This window comes from Pseudorasbora parva, chromosome 16, assembly GCF_024679245.1.
Source record: "Pseudorasbora parva isolate DD20220531a chromosome 16, ASM2467924v1, whole genome shotgun sequence".
Taxonomy (NCBI): Eukaryota; Metazoa; Chordata; class Actinopteri; order Cypriniformes; family Gobionidae; genus Pseudorasbora; species Pseudorasbora parva.
Genome location: NC_090187.1, coordinates 15,735,498 through 15,755,011, shown reverse-complemented (window position 1 = coordinate 15,755,011; position 19,514 = coordinate 15,735,498).

The window sequence follows — 19,514 nt, the reverse complement described above, 5'->3', positions numbered from 1 at the left end:
GAACAACAACCATGTTCTCAATGAACACAAAAAACTCTATTTTATGGGGGATATCTGTGTGTGCAGGTGACTATTACTGTGCATAATTATTAGGAAACTTAACAAAAAACAAATTTATACCCATTTCAATTATTTATTTTTACCAGTGAAACCAATATAACATCTCAACATTCACAAATATACATTTCTGACATTCAAAAACCAAACAAAAACAAATCAGTGACCAATATAGCCACCTTTCTTTGCAAGGACACTTAAAAGCCTGCCATCCATGGATTCTGTCAGTGTTTTGATCTGTTCACCATCAACATTGCGTGCAGCAGCAACCACAGCCTCCCAGACACTGTTCAGAGAGGTGTACTGTTTTCCCTCCTTCTAAATCGCACATTTGATGATGAACCACAGCTTCTCAATGGGGTTCAGATCAGGTGAACAAGGAGGCCATATCATTAGATTTTCTTCTTTTATACCCTTTCTTGCCAGCCACGCTGTGGAGTACTTGGTGTATGCTGTGGAGTACGCGTGTGATGGAGCATTGTCCTGCATGAAAATCATGTTTTTCTTGAAGGATGCAGACTTCTTCCTGTACCACTGCTTGAAGAAGGTGTCTTCCAGAAACTGGCAGTAGGACTGGGAGTTGAGCTTGACTCCATCCTCAACCCGAAAAGACCCCACAAGCTCATCTTTGATGATACCAGCCCAAACCAGTACTCCACCTCCACCTTGCTGGCGTCTGAGTCGGACTGGAGCTCTCTGCCCTCTACCAATCCAGCCACGGGCCCATCCATCTGGCCCATCAAGACTCACTCTCATTTCATCAGTCCATAAAACCTTAGAAAAATCAGTCTTGAGATATTTCTTGGCCCAGTCTTGACGTTTCAGCTTGTGCGTCTTGTTCAGGGTGGTTGACTTTCTGCCTTTCTTACCTTGGCCATGTCTCTGAGTATTGCACACCTTGTGCTTTTGGGCACTCCAGTGATGTTGCAGCTCTGAAATATGGCCAAACTGGCGGCAAGTGGCATCTTGGCAGCTGCACGCTTGACTTTTCTCAGTTCACGGGCAGTTATTTTGAGCCTTGGTTCTTCCACACGCTTCTTGCGACCCTGTTGACTATTTTGAATGAAACGCTTGATTGTTCGATGATCACGCTTCAGAAGCTTGGCTATTTTAAGACTGCTGCATCCCTCTGCAATATATCTAACTTTTTTGACTTTTCTAAGCCTGTCAAGTCCTTCTTTTGACCCATTTTGCCAAAGGAAAGGAAGTTGCCTAATAATTATGCACACCTGATATAGGGTGTTGATGTCATTAGACCACACCTCTTCTCATTACAGAGATGCACATCACCTAATATGCTTAATTGGTAATAGGCTTTCCAGCCTATACAGCTTGGAGTAAGACAACATGCATACCGAGGATGATGTGGTCAAAATACTCATTTGCCTCATAATTCTGCACTCCCTTAGGATACATGCACATAAAAACGCTTTGTCTCATTGTGTATGTGCATAACAGAGTTCAAGGAATTTGCCAATCTTCCTGGCCAGAGCAATGGTTCTATATTCCGACTGAGCTCAACCCCGGTGACCATGCTTTTAGAGGAGTTGCCGCATCCCAACTCAATGATTCGGCATGACTCAGATGACCATCGTTCCTTTCTGAACCATAAACATACTTGCAGGAAGAGCCTAAATCCTACAAAGTTGTCTGTCCAGAACAGGATGTTGAGATAACGCGTGATGTCCTCAGCTAATGCACACAAATTACACGTAATGGCTTATGGACAAAAAGATTCCAGAGATTCTCTACATAAAAAAACCCTAGTCAAAACTATTTCCCCTTTGCTCCACATTGTTCTCCTGAGCAAATCTAAGAATGGTTGTGAAAAACATGTAGGGTGGCATTGGTGCAATAAACTTCGGACCTCACAAGAGTATTCGCTAGCCTGGAACACAGTTTTGAGAGCAACTCCACATGAGAGATTTCCTATGGAATATGCAGCCCTTTCTGAAAGGAAAGCTTTACCAAAGAACAGCCCTCTCTTGAAACTTGATCCGGTTCTCAACGAAGTTTTGATCAGAATTGGGGGAAGGTTGAAAAATTATGCTTCAAGCTCCAATGAAAAGAACCACTTGGTCCTACCCAAGCACAACCACATCACCAGTCTGTTATTGCATCACTGTCATCAAAAGAAGAACATCAAGTGCGAAAATTATCATGACACCTTTCCATTTATCATGATATATAATTTGATGATGCTGCCAATTTAAAGAGTATCCCAATGTAGCAAGTGGCTGATTTGTAGTGACTATGCCACCCCGAAATAACCACAAAAAAAAAAAAAAAAACACAGAACACGCAAATATGTTCCACTTAAAATAGGCAGTAGGCGAGAGTTTCAGTATCCATATCCATATCAAAGTGAGCAACCCAGAATCAGCCCACTTCCCGGAACCACTCAGCTCCTGCAAGAAAGCTGCATGATGTATATTTATTATTGCGATTTAAAACATTCGTTGATTTACCAAAACAAATAAAGTCACTCACCTTATGATTAGACTGAGTGACACTCGCAAACACACGCATGCACCACAAACGATCATATAGTAGCTCCTTTAGTCTGTTGATTAACAGCTGGTGTTCCGACCTGGCTATTGTGCTGCCATGACGCACAAGTGGGCACTGTAAACACCGCACTAAAACGCATAGCTTTAGTTAATTCAAACTAAGCTTTATACAGAACCACAACACAATGATTTAAAACTTACCTGGGGGTAAGCAGAACACCACACACACAGCCTTGACGGATGGACGTCACACTAAAATAAGGAACGCATGCAGTCACTGCATAATACGGAACAATAACAGAGCTACATAGCTAAAAACATGTACCTCCAAAAATCCAACACAGTGAGAGAAAGGGACGGGCTTTCGACCAAGACGCACTCCAGGGGGCATAAACAACAGGTTTATATACAAAAACTAGGCGTTACCTTAATGGACACGTATTAAATGAGGTGATGTTTCAAACATGTGACCCACGGAAATGAGGGATTATTAATTAAACAACTAATTAAAAATATGTAGTTTATAAACAAAAGTAATATAATGTAAACTTAACTGTGCAAACATGCTTAAACATGCCTTTAAACAATAAAAGTTAGATTGCCTCAAATAGTGTCACCAAACATCTATGAAATTATCCATAAAAACAATAAAATGTTTAAATTAGGTGATTCAATTGGCCTATAATGCATATTGATTAAACTTCCCTTAATCCTTTTAAATGTATCTATATTAATCTCAAATATTAAAACCAGATAAAAGATAAAAGTGCTTTCCTTAAGAAGCAGATACGCAATGTTTTTCACATTTCCTCCGAAATCACGTCTTATATGTTTCAGTTTTTACAAAAAGAAAAAAAAAGAGTCATGCTTGATGCTAAAACAAGTTGGCAAGTGCAATAAGCCCTAGGCTCGCAAAATGTTAAAATCCTTGGTAGCCCTTCGGGGCAGGCACCCTTAAGAATTTAGTAGCTCAAAAAGAATTTAACTAGCCTGAGTCTAAATAATATCAATCAAAAACACATATATTTAGTTCTAACTGAGCTGAAACTATATATATTTATAAAATATATTAATAAATGAATCCAAAAATAAAAGTTTGTGTTTACATTATATATGTGTTTATAATGTGTATATATATATATATATATATATATATATATATATATATATATATATATATATATATATATATATATATATATATATATATATATACACACACACACACAGGTAGCAAATTGTGATGAAGTTCATTATTTTCCATAATGTAATAATAAAAATTAAACTTTCATATATTTTAGATTCATTGCACACCAACTGAAATATTTCAGGTCTTTAATTGTTTTAATACTGATGATTTTGGCATACAGCTCATGAAAACCCAAAATTCTCACAAAAAAAAGGCATATTTCATCCGACCAATAAAAGAAAAGTGTTTTTAATACAAAAAAAGTCAACCTTCAAATAATGATGTTCAGTTATGCACTCAATACTTGGTGGGGAATCCTTTTGCAGAAATGACTGCTTCAATGCGGCGTGGCATGGAGGCGATCAGCCTGTGGCACTGCTGAGGTGTTCTGGAGGCCCAGCATGCTTCGATAGCGGCCTTAAGCTCATCCAGAGTGTTGGGTCTTCCATCTCTCAACTTTCTCTTCACAATATCCCACAGATTCTCTATGGGGTTCAGGTCAGGAGAGTTGGCAGGCCAATTGAGCACAGTAATACCATGGTCAGTAAACCATTTACTAGTGGTTTTGGCCCTATGAGCAGGTGCCAGGTCGTGCTGAAAAACAAAATCTTCATCTCCATAAAGCTTTTCAGCAGATGGAAGCATGAAGTTCTCCAAAATCTCCTGATAGCTAGCTGCATTGACCCTGCCCTTGATAAAACACAGTGGACCAACACCAGCAGCTGACATGGCACCCCAGACCATCACTGACTGTGGGTACTTGACACTGGACTTCAGGCATTTTGGCATTTCCTTCTCCCCAGTCTTCCTCCAGACTCTGGCACCTTGATTTTTGAATGACATGCAAAATTAGCTTTCATCCAAAAAAAGTACTTTGAACCACTGAGCAACAGTCTGCTTCTCTGTAGCCAAAAGTGGCTTGACCTGGGGAATGCGGCACCTGTAGCCCATTTCCTGCACACACCTGTGCAAGGGGGCTCTGGATGTTTCTACTCCAGACTCAGTCCACTGCTTCTGCAGGTCCCCCAAGGTCTGGAATCCGTCCTTCTCCACAATCTCCCTCAGGGTCCAGTCACCTCTTCTCACTGTGCAGCATTTTTTGCCACACTTTTCCCTTCCCACAGACTGAGGTGGCTTGATACAGCACTCTGGGAACAGCCTATTCGTTCAGAAATTTCTTTCTGTGTCTTACCCTCTCGCTTGAGGGTGTCAATGATGGCCTTCTGGACAGCAGTCAGGTCGGCAGTTTTACCCATGATTACGGTTTTGAGTAATGAACTAGGCTGGGAGTTTTTAAAAGCCTCAGGAATCTTTTGCAGGTGTTTAGAGTTAATTAGTTGATTCAGATGATTAGGTTAATAGCTCGTTTAGAGAACCTTTTCATGATATGCTAATTTTTTGAGACAAGATTTTTGGGATATATACATATGATGTATGACTTGACTTGACTCATGCATGTATATATTTAAGAAGAATATTGTATTTTATGAAAAAATTATATATTTATTCATAAAATAAATGATATATACAGTATATTGTGGTGAGATCTGGTATTTATCTCAGCTCCTGATTAACCCTTAGAATACAATAATAATAATTGCAACTAAGCAGCCTTGTGCTGTCATGTCAGAATTAGGTCTTAACCTACACTAGCTTGTTTATTTTATACCAGTAATCTAGGTGAATGACCTTCTGCCCTTTATAGCTATACTATGTGATATTTTCCCCCATCTAGCGGTGAAAAGGTATATGACCATCCAGTGAATAATAGTTTCTGTTCCTCTCAATTCTGATTTCGTTTTAACTCCTACGGTGGCCGATTGAGTCCAAGATTAACATGGCAATCCCCACTGTCTATGGCAATCCCCCTCTTCAAATTCGACAGGGTGCCATCGAGTGTTAAAACATGAAAGACGAAACTTTAATTTATCGGTATGTCCCTGTTTGGCTAATTTACTTTCCAAATTGAGGGGCAACATGGCGACCAGCATTCGAACCCCTCACCCGTATGTATTTTCAATGGCATATTATAAACTTACGAGAATACTTTATTACTTGAAAGATATTAAATATATATTAATGAGCACATAACATAAAAAGTGTTTTTAGCTAAGAATAAACTAAAAAAGTTACATAGTGTAGCTTTAATGAACAATACAAAATCAATAATCAGTCAACAACCCTTTGAATGAATTCATGCTTACCCTTCCAGCAGATTCTCTTCCGGTTGGTTAGTTGACCTTGGCCTTGTAAGATGCACTATAATGCTCTTTCTATACTTATAGAACTGTCTTTATAAGTTGAAGTAATAAACTGAACAGTATTTTGTCTTTATAAAAATACAAATGTATTTAAACAAAAGATAAAAATACTGGTTACACAAATGATCAATATATATTAGCAAAATATCAAAAGGTTACAGATTTAAATACTTCAGCTATTTCAATCTCAACCGGGCAGTCTTGTATGAGTGAAAGAATAGATATATGAAAAATGCAGTTCCAAGCAATAGATGTAAAAAATAACTTGTTCTCATCAGAGCAATTCAAGTTCAAATAATACAGCAGAGCAATTTGAGCAAATACTCGTAGAGAACCAATTTCTCCACGAGGATACACCCATCAATTAAATCAAAAGATGCACCCCGAAAAGACAAAGAACAGTGGTATTTATACAGAAGATATACTAGAGCTGTCAGCTGACTTGTGTCCGTGGATAGCGGTTTCTTCAGGTTTTGCCATTTTTGGACATTGTTCCTTCCCTTCCTCTTGGCTTTGGGTAGTGTCTCATATGTGTGTGTGTGTGTGTGTGTGTGTGTGTGTGTGTGTGTGTGTGTGTGTGTGTGTGTGTGTGTGTGTGTGTGTGTGTGTGTGTATCTGGAAGTGTATTTGTAAGTTCACAATACCTCTTAATATTTATATTATGATCTTCCCTTACAATTTAGGGTTGGATCTAAACTGTCCAGGTCAGCAGCCTTTCAGGGTCAATCCATGATCAATTTTTACCTATTAAAGTATCAGACCTAAAACAAATTGTTGTGTTGTGCCTCCCTCTGGTGGACAACATAATTCCTTCCCACAATATAAATGGCTGCAGCAAACTATAATACTTGACTGTTTTAGGGTCAATGGATGCCACAACATACTGCATTATCCACAACAAAGTCAGTGGCACATGATGCAGTCTATCAACACATTTTTTATGGTTTGAAATAACACAAAGTACCTACCAAGCCTTAATAAGACAAAGCTTAATATGATTCCAAATAGTAGCAGACAAAGGGAAAAAAACAAAACAAAAAACACAACACAAGGCTAAATGAAACATAACAAATTATGTGTTACATTCATGCATAAATAAAATATTCATCAGAAATACTTCAAAAGATTGCATAGTTTAAGTTTTTTTTGTTTTTTGTTACACGTGAGTTAAGGTATTTTAAATATTTCTGGAAAAGTAAAAATGTGAAAGTTTATTTAAAGTATGCAATAATTAAACTGCATTTATGTAAGAATTAATTGGCCAAAAGGAAAAACACAATATTAAACAAAAATGCACAGCCATTAATAGTTTTAAAATCAAAGTCAGGTATTACATATTTCAAGCTTAAATGTCAATTCAGGCTTTTTTAAATACAATTGCTTGAATACAATAAACATTCCAATGAATCTTCACAAAGAGACTGCTTTACAAAAGGTGCACTCATTACAAACCAAATTAAATATCCCTGAGGAACTCATTACAAGGATACATTCAGAATTCTGGTAAAAGTACCAGAATTAAGTACCCTGACTACATAACTAGGGAGCTGACCCAAGAGCAGTTTATTCCAAAGTGTGAACAGATAAAAAATAAACAAGACTTGGCTTGACTAAGAACAGACTTGAAGACAGACTTGACACATTACTTGACACTTGACTTGACTAAGAACAGACTTGGCTAATGCTGCGTTCCAGGCAGGTTTTTGAACCCGTAAGTTACAACTTCAAGATTTTGTAGTGTTCCAGGCAAAGTCACGCCAAACTGCCTTAGCGCAAGGAATTGTGGTAGCTAGATGTAAACAAAGCATTGGGGCTTATGCTAATTTATAATAATTTCTATCGCCAAAGGTGCTTACTCCTTGTTTATTTGAGGGAAACAGAAGAAATAATGGCGCATAAGGCAAGAGATGCTTTTATACCTTTTATGCTATTTGTAGCAATTTGGTATTAATTTATTCTTGCACTTAATGGACTGAAAACTAGCTAACACTAGATAATGCATAACATTTGCAGATAAATAACATTACAGCAAAACCTTATTTTAATAAACAATTTGGTTTTTAATGTACAGCTCATAAACTCACAATCATAAACACCGCATCCGTAGGGGCTGCCATTATTGTTTTGCGGGCTATGTGATGTCAGAACTCGTAACTGGGAGTACATTGATCTAGTACGAGTTCACGGGTGGCAAGTCACAGGTTTGACTGCCGTCATTAATAAGACTATTCTGCAATGTTCTGTTGCTACAGACAGAGAAAAGCATTAAAACGTTTTGCATTAAGCATTAAAATGTCCCAAAGCAGGTATAAAACATTCAATGGAAAATATACATATTGAGGCATTTACCAGTGCAGCCCAGCAGCTCGGGTCACACTGGAGATGATTGCATAAACGTTAAGCCTCCATTCAGAAGCCTGTGTCCTCTGTGAAGAGTAGACAAGTGATTCTAGAATCACCCTAATACATTAAATAAGTAAGTATTAAAATGAAATGGCAGTGATTAAACAAGCTCTACCATGAAAAATTGTACATGCATGAAAAGGGAGCCCAACTCACACAATCGTGCCTAGCTTCAACACAAAAGAGAGTCTGACTTGCAGCCAGCAATTTCTTGCAGACACATCATGTGATCCAAGGTATTGGGTGAATGTGATGCAGCTGTGTTGTGTGCCTGCCTGTGTAGATCCCCACATTTATATAGACCTTTTTACAAGACCACATGTTTCAAAGCAGCTTCACAGTGTTAACAGGAAAATAATGTAACAGAATTAGATTCAGCTGTACAGCCGTTCTGGAGAAAACGGTGATGTTATCCAGATCATTTCAATTATCATATAGTGTCAATGTGGGTAGATTGATAATATTAGGGTGACCAAATGTCCATGTTTCCCAGGACATGTCCTGTTTTCAAGTCCTGTCCTGGCCCTAATATCATAAATAGTGGCATACTTTAAATAAACCGGTCTTCATTTAAAGGAATCTTTCTTTAAAGCTTAATGCCATGAATTTTGCATCCAGCTTGGAAGTGCTCACCACTGCCACATCAAAAAGAATGCATGCAACGGTGCCTGTTCTTTGCTGCTGAAAATTTAAGCACTTTCTTACTTGGGAACAAGGAGTAGGTGCATAATATTGTCGAGGTATATACTGGGTTTGAAACTAAACGTTCACTCATTTTTGGTTGGCACCCAGTGACGCCCAATATGGGTGCACGTGACACTGAAAAATGTCTCTGTCAGAAGCTCTCTGTGAAGAAATGGGAAATTGTGGTGAGGCAACGCATCCCTGAAGTTCTCAGTTCTTAAGGGGGGGGGGGGGGGGGGGGGGAGGGTATGGGGAATGCTGTTTTTTTCGAGTATGGGTCCGCTTGACATCAACAGGGCGGAATGTACTTGAATGGGCCTTACGGGCTCTTCTCCCAGAAGGGTGACTAGAGCGAGCGAGGAAACGCATGCCCATAAACACTGCTCTCAAGGTGCAGATCCACTTGTCCGTGGAACACTTCTGTTGCGCTGTGCTCCACTTTATTCCTATGGGTGACGTCAAGCAACTTTAACGGACCGCATAGCATTCCGGGAAGGCAGCGCTGCATTTGAACCAATTTGAACGCAGAAATGACGGGAAGCGTCGCAACATCACGCAATGTCACAGGACTTCACGAAATCAACAATGTCACCAAAGAAGTGTGTTTTTGACGGAGCCCCAACGATAAAGGTTCACGGTCGTGCTTTGGAAGCAGGCTGTGTGTAAAACTGCTTCAAATGTCTATTTTGTTGGCTATCTTTGCATAAGTAAACATCAGTAAACAACACGATCATGTATAGTTAATTTATCAATAAAGCATGCAATGGTGTGTTAAAATACATTTGTTTAGCTGACCACTATTTGTGTCTGTTTGTTTATTGTAAAACCACCCAAACATAAACCTTTGTTCTCACAAAGCATGATTCTTCATTGAAATGCGCTACTCCGTTGTTTTTACACTAGGCTGAAGTGCAAAACCGTTTTGCTTGCTACTGCTAAGGTTTAGTCGTACACAATAGTCCATAAACCAAATCATAGTACATACCACAGAGACGGTCGTCCTGCTGTTGTTGCTTCTCCTGTTTAATTTATTTTAGCCCCGGATCCGATTCTGGATCATATATGTATTAGTTGAATCTGATTGATAGCCATGGTTTATTTAGGGTAACATTTTCTTTTCCATGCTTGAGGATGTCACAGCTTTCAGAAGCTCTCATGCTATATCTGCGCACGCTCATGATTCTTTAGCTCCGCCCACACAATACGCCTCTATCCGCTCGTTTTTTTTCTGAAAGACTCGGTAAAGCCTATATTTCTTTTATAAATATAATAAAACTAAAGACTTTTTTGGAGATATGAAGGATGCAATACTACTCTATAGGTACTCAAGATTGACATGAGATTGACTGAAACTAAGTTCTGTCAGCACAAAGATAATTTCAACAGACTTTGAGTCACACTGGATTTCTTATCAATCACTTCACCACTGGACTTGACTGCATGGACAACAGTAGCTGTGTGCTACACATTAGTTTTGTTTTTCTTTTGTTTTTCTGCCTTACAAGCCATTTAATTTCTCCAACAGAGTCTCATCTGTGGTTTTGCTGTCCAGAAATAGAGGCTGCATATCTACTTTAATGCTGTCACTTGGGAGACTGGTGAATACAGTATGTAAGAACATCCATTGAACTAACTCTGGCTCATATTTGAGGCCTGATTCTGCTCCTTGGAATGTTTCTAAAAAGTTGCATCCGTCAGGATGCATGCTATTTCATGCATCCTGAGCTTTTTACAGTGTTAAAGACTTGGATTCCCATGTTAAACATGGACAAATTTTCAAAAATTAAGTTGGACGTTTGATGGAGTGTTTCTGTGCCAAAAATACTCCATCCGGTTTCTCACAAGTTTCAGAAATTTTTTTTCCAAGCATGGGTCTGCATGACAACAAGGGCGGAATTTCATTGTATGAAATTGTATTGTATGACCCATCACCAGTGCGAGAGAGCGAAAACAGCACGAACATCAAAGCGCTTTGCTCAACTATAGAGAAGTTGCTGGCTGCGCAGCTCTGCACAGGTCATAGGTCCTTGTACAGGAAGCTGTACAGGGCAAGAAAACCCTGTACAGCTTCCCAAAGAACCCAGTGTTATGAGGACAGTGGATGGAGTTTGTTTTTCCAGAGCAGCAACAGAGTTGCGCAAGTGTTTTTGTTTGTTCCCTGTATTTCGGCGACGATTGTTTTATAAACAAGGACCAGTTCGATGCCGAAATTGTAGATTGTCTAATGCTGAAAAATTTAGCGGTCCCAATGATAAAGGTTCACGGTCGTGCGCTGTAACCACAGTTGGTGAGTAAAACTGCCTGCCAGTCTGTGTGACAAGTAAAACAACATAAGTATAGTTCATTTATCAATGGAGTACGTGATATATGGTGTGTGTTTAAATACATTTGTTTATTGAAAAACCACTCCAAACAGCAATACACAAAGAGTGGGAAAATATGTTTAACTAAATTAATTATTTCATATTAAAGGTGCGCTATGTAGGATTTTTGCAGTAAAATATCCAAAAACCACCAGCCCAGTGATATATATTTTGTTCAGTTGACTTACAATATTCCAAATGTTTCCAAATATTTGTAAATTGTGAGAAAATTGCTATTTTAACCAAGGAACCGGGACATCTGAGGGATTCGCGTGTCAATTATGTCATATCTGTGTTAAACTTTTGTTTATTTACATAATTTTAAACACACTTAAATGCATCTAATATTATAAACAGAGCTACATAACCTCATACTCATATTTCTACAAACAAGTAGAAATGGTGCCGGCGGCTGTGTCATAATAAAAGTCCTGCTGCTTGCGAACCATGTGTTGTGTAACAATCACTCCAGCGACCTTGCTCAGCTCCCTCAATATTCGGTCCTGCTCTGCTTCATACTACAGTAATGATAATAACCGCATCCTTGAAGATGATTTCTGTCCGAGTCCTATCCGATTCTTTTCCACCGGCTGAGGTAAAAACCACATGTCCAAAGATTCTGAGCTCAAACTTGGCATCATCAAGCTATGCCTTTGTTTTGAATAGGCGGCCTCTAGCGGACGGAAAAGTTACATAGTGCAGCTTTAAACCTAGGGGACGTTTAAGGATGTCACAGCTTTCAGATGGTCTCAACACAATAGCTGCATGCGCTCGTCATTCACACGATACGCACTCTGTTCACACGATACGCCTCTATCCGCTTGGTTTTATTCGGAAAGACTACATATCATACATAGTACAACATATCTTTTTTTTATAGATATAATAAAACAAAAGACTTTTCTGTCGTGTCTTCCTTTTTATTAAGACAGAGGACACTAAAGAAGAGTCAGACACATCAAGTCAGGAACGGAAAACTTGCATCTCTTTTAATGCTCACCTTGCACTCAAACATTTTCTCGAGCCCTTTCGTCATTTTCATGACATCATATGACTCCACCCATTACTATGCATTAATGTAACAATGCTTAAGACATAACATTTTCGGAGATATGAAAGATGCAATACTACTCTATTAAGCCCCGTTTCCACCACAGGAACTTTACCCAGGAACTAGGAACTTTGGGTGGTACTTCATGTGTTTAGACCGCAGGAACCAGGGTCTAAATGAAGTTCCGGGTAAATATTTCCCCCTCCAAACGGCCCTGCTCGCGAGGTAGTACTTTTTCAAAGTTCAGGAACTTTCAAGGGCGGGACTTGGGCGCTGAACATGCTGGTTGGTTGAGCTCACGCAGCCTTTTAGTTCAACCGGCATTTTTAAAAGTCTTTTGGGAGGTTCGTTCTGCGTTCAGTAAATATCAGTCTTGCTCTCTGTCTGGTGGCGCGCGGTCGTCTCAGCCATCTCACGTTCAATGTCCGTAATAAGCCCCGTTTCCACCAAAATTACCCGGAACAATTTGTACCAGGAACTTTTTTACAGGAACTTTTCTCCCCCCCAGACCTGCAGCTGTCTGCGTTTCGACCGCGATAAAGTTCCGAGAAGATTAGGCAAATTAGTCCGGTGATGTAGGACTGCACGCGACTGCTCCTCCAAATCAGTGAAGGACATCATTTGTGTGTGTACTGATTGAAAGATTAAGTGGACTGTTTACATGAGACGTTATCTAAACCGATCTGGTGTTTACATGTGATGACTTTCAATCGCAATCATTTTGTCACCTGCAGTTTGTCTGCCGCACCAAAAATGTCAACGCTGTTTTCTCCAGCAGCTGGAGTGTGTTGTTAACTGTAGCCATAGCAACTCTTAACGGCCACCAGGACTAATACAGTATTATTTATAGCTATTTGTTGTAAAGTGTAATAATCATCTCAGAAAAAAAATCTTCTGTCAGGCGCAGTTAAAGTAAAAACTGCCTGGGGCAATATACGCTGTGTCATTACTCCAACATTATCTTCATAACTTACGAAATAAAAAGTTTACCCCTCAGAAAAATGTACTTTCCTCTCGTCAACATGAGCGCGGCGCGCGCCGTCACGTCATGTAAGGACGCACACTTAAAAGTAATCGGTCAGGTCGTTTACATGGTGAAAAAAAATTAATAACGAGTATGGAAGAGATTCAAGCTTTGCTGCTTTTGCTGGTTATGTATAGGTTTACTAAAGAGGTAATTAACAACGACAGAAAAGAGCACTAATATGCAGATTCAGCAGCATGCAGCTGCAGCATATTCAGAAAGCTTGTAAAGCTAGATTTAAAATGACAATGTATATTATTATCAGCTATTACGGACATTGAACGTGAGGTGGCTGAGACGACCGCGCGCCACCAGACAGAGAGCAAGACTGATATTTACTGAACGCAGAACGAACCTCGCAAAAGACTTTTAAAAATGCCGGTTGAACTGCGTGAGCTCAACCAATCAGCATGTTCAGCGGCCAAGTCCCGCCCTCGAAAGTTCCTGAACTTTGAAAAAGTACTACCTCGCGAGCAGGGCCGTTTGGAGGGGGAAATATTTACCCGGAACTTCAATTTTACCCTGGTTCCTGCGGTCTAAACCAAGCGGCAACCTCCCGCGATCTCTCTTGAAGCCAATACGGAAGTAATGTAAACTGCAATTCCTCAACTGGCCACTAGGGACAGGCTCCAGAAGGGAGCAGAATCTCATTGAGCCCCATGTTAAAATTCTCAACTTTAAAGCAGAAAAAAAACCTGTTTACAGCCTGGTACAAATTGTGGTTTTGGCTTATAAGGCTAATTTTGATCTTCATGACAACTGTGAGGGGGGTGATTTTTTTTACAACTCATTCGTTTACCTTATATAAAGCCTTAAAGTTCTGCATAATTAAGGCCGTGGTTACAAGTGGATAGCCATTTATCTGCCGTCTATAGTCATTGCGTCACCTCAGCTCCGCGCACATCCCGCCTTTTTGCCCATTTTCTGTTATCCGGGAGTGACACGCGATGACTCGCTCACAAGATGGCAACGCCCAGCTCGCCCATACTTTAAGCTTCAGAACGGCTTATCGGAATCCTATGGGTGACGTCACGGACACTACGTCCATATTTTTTTTACAGTCTATGGTCTAAACACACGAAGTACCACCCAAAATTCCTAGTTCCTGGGTAAAGTTCCTGTGGTGGAAACGGGGCTATAGCTGATAATAATATACATTGTCATTTTAAATCTAGCTTTACAAGCTTTCTGAATATGCTGCATGCTGCTGAATCTGCATATTAGTGCTCTTTTCTGTCGTTGTTAATTACCTCTTTAGTAAACCTATACATAACCAGCAAAAGCGGCACAGCTTAATCTCTTCCATACTCGTTATTAATTTTTTTTCACCATGTAAACGACCTGACCGATTACTTTTAAGTGTGTGTCCTTACATGACGTGACGGCGCGCGCCGCGCTCATGTTGACAAGAGAGGAAAGTAAATTTTTCTGAGGGGTAAACTTTTTATTTCGTAAGTTATGAAGATAATGTTGGAGTAAAGACACAGCGTATATTGCCCCGGGCAGTTTTTACTTTAACTGCGCCTGACAGAAGATTTTTTTTTCTGAGATGATTATTACACTTTACAACAAATAGCTATAAATAATACTGTATTAGTCCTGGTGGCCGTTAAGAGTTGCTATGGCTACAGTAAACACATTCAGCTGCTGGAGAAAACAGCGGCGACATTTTTGATGCGGCAGACAAACTGCATTTGACAAAATGATTGCGATTGAAAGTCATCACATGTAAACACCAGATCGGTTTAGATAACGTCTCATGTAAACAGTCCACTAAATCTTTCAATCGGTACACTTAAAAATGATTACTGTCCTTCACTGATTTGGAGGAGCAGTCACGCGCAGTCCTACATCACCGGACTAATTTGCCTAATCTTCTCGGAACTTAATCGCGGTCGAAACGCAGACAGCTGCAGGTCTGGGGGGGAGAAAAGTTCCTGTAAAAAAGTTCCTGGTACAAATTGTTCCGGATAATTTTGGTGGAAACGGGGCTTTACAATACTACTCTCAAGATTGACATGAGATTGACAGTGTTTGGAGTGTGACACCACCCCTTTAAGGGTAAAAATTGAATTGATGTTCAACAAATAAAAAACAGATATAGTCCAATGATACAAGTGTGATACAACGAGCACACGCGGACCCTTAAAACAGCAGACAGAATTTTTGATTCGGCTGTACAGTCACTCTGGAGAAAATGGTGATGTTATCAGCTCATTTCAATTTATCATATAGAGACAATGTGGCCAGATCAGTGTGATATAGTTAAATTTAGTTAATTTAGTAATTCATTTTATATGGATATTTAGTTGAAAACTTAGATCGAAATTTTTATTGTCCACAACTGAGCAAGCCAAGCCAAAGGCAACAGTGGCAAGGAACCAAAATTCCATCATGGCATGATGGCGAAAAATAAACCTCGGGAGAAACTAGGCTCAATCGGGGTGCCAGTTCACCTCTGGCCTATACTGACTAAGGTACTAAAAGAGATGCTTACAGAGGTCGTAGATTCTCTTCTTAATATCATTAATTCATCCTTGTCATAAGGATATGTACCGAAAACTTTAAAGCTGGCTATTATTAACCCCTTGCCTGTCACCCCCCATTTTGGCAAGTGGGGCATTTTGACATACCCAAATAAAAGGGCTGCTGTTTGTAAGTATTTCTGAATGTACACATACGTTTACAGCTCAAGAGAATTACTCAGACTGTTATTAATATGGAGATATATATGCTCAAACTATTATGAATATATTTTTAAATGAATGAAATATTATGTGAATGTAGTATAAAAACAACTAATGAGAATCCACAAATGGTCATGCTTCATTTGCTTCAAATCTGAGGATTTAAATCTCTAAATGTATGCATTTTATGAAGCATATTGTATGTTTTGTATATTGTATTTGTCTGGCTATCACCAGTCCAAGCTCAATTTAAAATGTAAAATTGGTCTGTGGAGTCACAAGAGGTGTGATAAACAAGCTTTATTTGAATGACTCTTTATGCAATTTGATAGTCCTTCAACCAATCAGACCACAAGAGGCGTGATCAACAGGCAACGACTGCGGAAGCAGTGGAAATTAATGTACAGTTGCAGGGCGAAATCGCAGATCAGGCTGGGTTTACCCAGTCTAATATTGTATGACATGTCATGTGAGTTTTTAGCAAATGCTAAGATAAGATACTATCATTGTTATTGGTCTCTAAATACTAGCCGTCTACTAACTAGTCTTTCAACCGCTTAATTCACACTGTATTGTTTTCACTCAATTAACTTTTCACACATCTGTCATGCATGAATTAATCCTCATTATGCTTTTATAGTAATTATTTTGTTTGTATTAAATTCATTATAGCCTATTCGGGCATTATGAATTGGCCAACAACCCCCCATTCATCCCACTTTACATTAAAACCTACTGAAGTCTTTCAGTAGGACAACAAACAGACAAACAAAAAAGCATGCTTTTGTGAAATGAAATATAGCTCTTGGTGTGACAAGTGCATTAGAGCTACAGTTAGTATCAAGCTACATAACACAATGTAAAATATTAATATTACACTTTAACTCCAAACTGCCTTTAAACAGCCAGTGAGTGTTTGTATGTATTTCTGATCATGATATAATGTGGGTTTCACTGAAGCTCAATGATGTTAAAATGTTGTATTTTATTGTATGGAGCTAATTGATACACCTGCTTAGCATGTTACTGGAAACATTCTTTATTCATATGAAAATATCACGAAAATGCGTATAAATAGTACATGTGCAATGTCATGGAATGTATAAGCCAAAACTAATTTTGGCATGCATATGCTACGCTGTTTTTCGCGTGCATATGATACGCACTTCATGGCGTATTATGCGAACGAACCCCCCACCCCACCACCCTAACCTTACTCAAGAGAGTGTCATATACACGCCATAAAGTGCGTATCATATGCACGCGAAAAACAGCGACATATACATTCCACGACATTGCACACTCGTACTATTTATACGCATTTACAACACACAAACCATATTGGCAAAGTTTACAACAGAGAATGAGGACGTGCACCAAACAGGGTGATCAGAAGGGGCAGGAATATGGTCAACTTGAGTCATGTAAAATGATTGACGGCTGTACAGCTCTAAGATCATAAGTGACATGCAGAACGAACTGCGGTGTGGCAAGCAGCGTGGCGAGGGACCGCGAGAGCGGCCGGTGACGAGTGGTAAGTACCAGCTGCGTGACACACCGGTCTCGTCTCGCGGCCAAGGGACAGGAGCATAAAAGGAGGAACGAAGGCAGCGGAAGACGAGAGAGGAACAGGCCTGGATTTATGTTGAGTTTTGTTATGTGTTTTGCGGGCAGTCGTCCGTGAGGGGCTGCCCGCGGTTTTACTTTCGTTTTGTTTATTTATTTGTATATTAAAAGTTGTTGAACGTTCGCCGGTTCCCGCCTCCTTCCTTCCCATCTAAGATACACGAACCAACAGATACATGCTGTGTTCGAAATCGCCCCCTATATCCTCATTCACCATTCCCTACTTTATTCCCCTAATACAGTTCACTTGAAGGAGGGAATGGAAACGAGTGTGTGAAGTCGGACAGCCGTTGAGTTTTGTACAATTGGCGGTACACTTATTACTGAGGTGCATTGTGGGATTGAATGAGTGCATTCGAACATGTCCATTAGGGTTTCGGATACCTCTACAAATGGCTGTCCCCTCAAATAGTGCCCTGTTTGAAGGTATAGGGGGGCGATTTTGGTATCAAGTATCGTTCAGCTCTTTAGATCAGCATAATTCAGATATAAATTAATATAAATGTTATTCTGTATGACAAACTATTTTGCAAACGTTATAATAAATCTATATTTGTCCAAATATAGGCACTTTTTGACTAAGAGCCCAAACGGATGCGGTTTAGTGCATGTATGTGACCAAATAAAACGGAGTAGACGTGACTGGCTTTTGATTCTTGTTCATTACAGATTGTTTCTTTTGCCCAAATGACATAAATTAATGTCACTGCAACCTAATTTTATCATAAAAAGTGGTCAAATAACGAAGCTGGAAGCTTTAATGTTATAGTCGAGTTTTGAAATGGGATAAAGTGCAAAGGACACTTGAAATATGAGACTTTGGTTGCAAAATCTTGATCTACAAGTTTACAGTCTAACAGTTTAACCATCATCTTGTATCATGCACCAGTCTTGTTAGTTCTCGCGATATGCCGTGATCGGTTCATAGGCTCATTTGAGATATGCCTTTTTTCCCCCCAATGCACATACACAAACAGCTTCTTGAAAACAAAGAAGCTGATGATCTGTTTACACGAGCCCTTTTTATACATTTGTGCTCACCCTTGTGACGTCATGGGACTGCGTCAGCCAATGATTGCTATATTTCACACGTGCCTCAGACGCTGCGCTACACAAGGATGTGTTCCCATAGCATTAGCAACTGATGCAGGGTTGAGTTACATCGAAAGGGAACTAATAAAGCATACCTATCACAGCAGCAATCATTCTCCCCTACACCAGGTTTCAAATTATTTCCCATTCAAATCATATTTACAATAATTCTGATTGCATGTGAAGGGAGCATTATACTCACCCAATCTTCCAACACAACAAATTCTGTTTGCATACTTTAACTAAGCAGTCACAGGTGGAGAACAAGTTACACATTTATGCCTGCCCAAAGTACTCAATAAGGGCATCAGTATCATAGAAAAAAGCATTGTAATACATTTTTATGATTAAACCTAACAATCGCTTGTCATATCACGTCAAACCGTGCAAAATATACTTTGTTTTAAAATGGTTAATGTTGACATTGCGTGACTACATGTAATATGTATTAGGGCTACCTGTAGTTCAGGTTCCATTTCTGTGCAGTCTGATTTCTAATAGTCTTAGTCCAACAAATTAATGTTGGTTAAGGTGAAGATAGCTAGCACAAAATAACTGACATTTACC